General features: G+C 40.6%; 1 pseudogene; it reads left to right on the plus strand.

The window, feature by feature from the left end:
- The first annotated feature begins 421 nt into the window (after positions 1–421).
- LOC149145229 (magnesium-chelatase subunit ChlH, chloroplastic-like) overlaps positions 422–3356 on the plus strand; it is a 35001-nt pseudogene continuing 32066 nt past the window's right edge.

Genomic DNA, 3356 nt, shown 5'->3' on the forward strand with positions numbered 1-3356 from the left:
CACCAAGGGGAAAAATGCAACAAGGGACTGTTAGGAAGGGGGGGGAAGATGAAGAGTTTAGGGAATATTAGGATACATTTTGTTTAGGGAAATGTAGGAGGGTTTTGGGAAGTTTATCTAAGGTAGGGTTTGGGGTTTTTTCATTTGTAAAGGTGTGGAAGGGAATTGGGAATAGGAGTTTAGTAATTTTTAGGGATAGGGAAGAATAAAATTCAGGAGAAATGGAATAAGGGAGAAGGGAATGATGGAAAGAAGGGAAAAATTGGATGGAGGGGGAACCTTGGTAACAAAACAATGAATTTGCAACCCTAACAGCAATTGGCTTGAGGAATTTTAGAGGTGGGGTTTGAGAGTTTTTATTTCAACCAATAGCAGCTGTAAACCACCATCACATTGGCACAAAAATGGATGAAACATTAATATGGCGGTCCTACCTAGCAAATCCAAACGATTAAATGGAAATTTGGCGAAGTTTCAAATGTTTTTGGGCTTTCAGGTGTATGCGTTGCACCGCATACCCAACGCACTGCGCCGTCCGAGTGCGTCGCGCCCGTTCAAATTTGCACTGGACAATTTCTCCGAGTGCGTCGTGCCTCTCCAGTGTGCTGCGCCACCTGTTCTATGTGCCACACCCGCCAAGTTTCCTCCAACTTCACCCAAAACGTGCACTTGCTCACCCAATTGCTTTGAACTGTTACCTCTTTACTCTTGGCATTCAAAATGACCTTGACCCTCATGGAGTAATCTTTATAAAGACATGGAGATATGGTTTTGATTTTTGATTCTCCAAAACCCATTTTTATAATGTTTGACATTGGCACTTTTTCACACTTTAATGCAACTCTGTTTTTCACACTTCCTTTTTGATTTTTCACTGAAATGATGAAATTTTTTGGCAATTTTTGCAGGGACAGCTAACATGGAATTTGGCAAAGGAGACCAGGGTTGCGCCTGAAGATTTGAAAAGCTGAAAACTTTGAAAATTATTACAAAAGGACAAAATGTTTGACTTTTCTTCAAAACAAAGTTTTGAAGAACAGTCATAATCCATCCATATGATGATGAAAATCTTTGAATGACAACTTTGTAAGAACTCCCTCTGGCCTGGTGACTTTATTGGACATTGTGAAGACACATTTTGTGAAACCCTAGACCTAGTGACTGAAAATAACTCTTGCTGATCAAAAGACATGAAAACTTGATTTTGAGCAATAGACCTGAGCCAGGAGTGAGAGCATGAGGGGGATGAATGACAAAGCCCTTCCGTCAGATTATGGCATGCCCCTAGCGGAATGCAACTGAGTGAAATGAGCGAGACACCTAAAAATGAAATGCAAAAAGAGTTTTGATCTCTGATGGAGGGATGACCAGACCGACTCTAACATTGGCTCCAATGGGGATGGTAGCTCCTTGGAGGTGCCAAGAACGGCAGATCTCTGGAAGAGCTAGACAGTGCCTTCATCCATTGGGCTATGGAGTCATTATTTCGACAAAACAATACAAGACTCTGACTCAATTTATTTGACTGAAACTTGACTCAAAACGAATCGATGATAAAACTGAAATGACTGGAAAACTGACTCGACAAACTGAACTCAAAACTAAAATCTTTCTTCAGAATTATAGCCTTCACTTCCGGCCCAAGACTGAAGAAAAGATCACAGCACACACTTGCAGTGAAACTGAAATAAATGGTATTTACAATGACAATGATAACAGTAGAAATAACTCAGAAAAGGTGCCGTTTGAGCAGTTGACCATTGACCGATGCTCCGAGACAATCTTCCCTGCTCATCTCCTTCAGAAGAAAGGCATTCTGACCCCGATATGTTGCAATCTTAAAAGGACCTTTCAAGATATTTTCAAACTTGCCGTGCTTGCCCTTTTCCTCATTCCTTGCATCCCACTTTAACACCACATCATCCAACTGAAATGTGTCTGCCTTTTCTTTTCTGTCATAAATCTTTTTAATTCTCTCCTGCAACTTGAATGTGTTTTGAAAAACATCTTCCCGTGTCTGCTGCAAGTGGATCATTTGATTTAGTCTTCTCTGCATTGGGTCATCTTCACTACTAGCCTCCTGAAAAAGTTTGACTACCGAAGTTGCAAGAGAGGTAGGGAACACGGTATCAACTCCATAAACTAGCTCAAAGGGGGACATACCAATGGATTTCTTCTGACTCACTCGATCTGCCCAAAGTGCATGGACCAACTTCTTATGCCAACTCTTCTTGTTGATTTCTAGCATCTTCTTAATGATATTAACCAAAGATTTGTTGGAAGACTCCGCCAATCCATTGCCTTGTGGATGATAGGTGGTTGAGTGCCCAAAGTAATGTGATATTTATTACAAAACTCAACCATCCTTTTTGACTTGAAAGCTTCTGCGTTATCAGTGATTAGCTTATTCGGGCAACCAAAATGAGACAAAATATTACTGTCAAGGAATGAAATTATTACTGCATGCATAGCTTGCCTAGTGGGAATTGCTTCGATCCACTTCATGAAATAATCTGTTGCCATGAGGATCCATCAATGCTGACCTGAAGAAGAAGGATGAATTTCACCAATGAAATCCAACCCCCACTGCTGAAAAGGGGCACTCACCTCAATGGGATTAAGCGACAAAGGCTGTAATTTCTACTTTCCTTCAAAAATCTGATAGTTATGACAGCTCTTGACAGTCTTGAACACATCAACAAACAATGTCGGCCAATAGTATCCGGCTCTCAGAATCTTATTTGCCATTGTTTTCCAAAAAAGGTGACCGCCACAATCTCCTTTATGGAAATCCTCCATGACCTGCTTCACTTCTTCTTCCACCAAAAAAATTAACAAAACGCCACGGGGATCTTTCCAATAAAGTGCAGAATTCAAAATACAAAACTTAGCAGCCTTTAACTTAAGAGTTCTAGCTTTGTTTATAGCCATACCTGGTGGCGCGGGCAAATTCTGAAGGACATATATGATATCTGAATACCATGGAGAAAGAACAAAGATTTCAGATACTTGAATGGATGGACCTTGCTCATTTTCATCGGACATAGCAGCAATCGATTTATGTCCAAGACGTGCAGATTTGATTCAGCCATTAACTTTGCCAATCCCTATCCTTTAACAAGCTTCGTGGGCCTTATCTCCACATCATACTCCAGCAAAGCTGCAATCCACTTGCCACATCTTCCTTCAAGATCTGTTTGGACAAAAACATCTTTGACAACAGCGTTAGGAACATAAGCTAGAATATGGGAATGCAGAATATACACGAAAATCTTTGAGTGCTTTTACAAGTGCAAGGGCTGCTTCTCAATAATATTGTATTTCAAGAAGCATCTCTTATAGTCCGCTGAAAAAAG

Source organism: Pinus tabuliformis, chromosome X (genome assembly GCF_031772625.1).
Source record: "Pinus tabuliformis cultivar Carrire ecotype Pingquan chromosome X, CPIR1, whole genome shotgun sequence".
In the NCBI taxonomy this organism is placed as follows: domain Eukaryota; kingdom Viridiplantae; phylum Streptophyta; class Pinopsida; order Pinales; family Pinaceae; genus Pinus; species Pinus tabuliformis.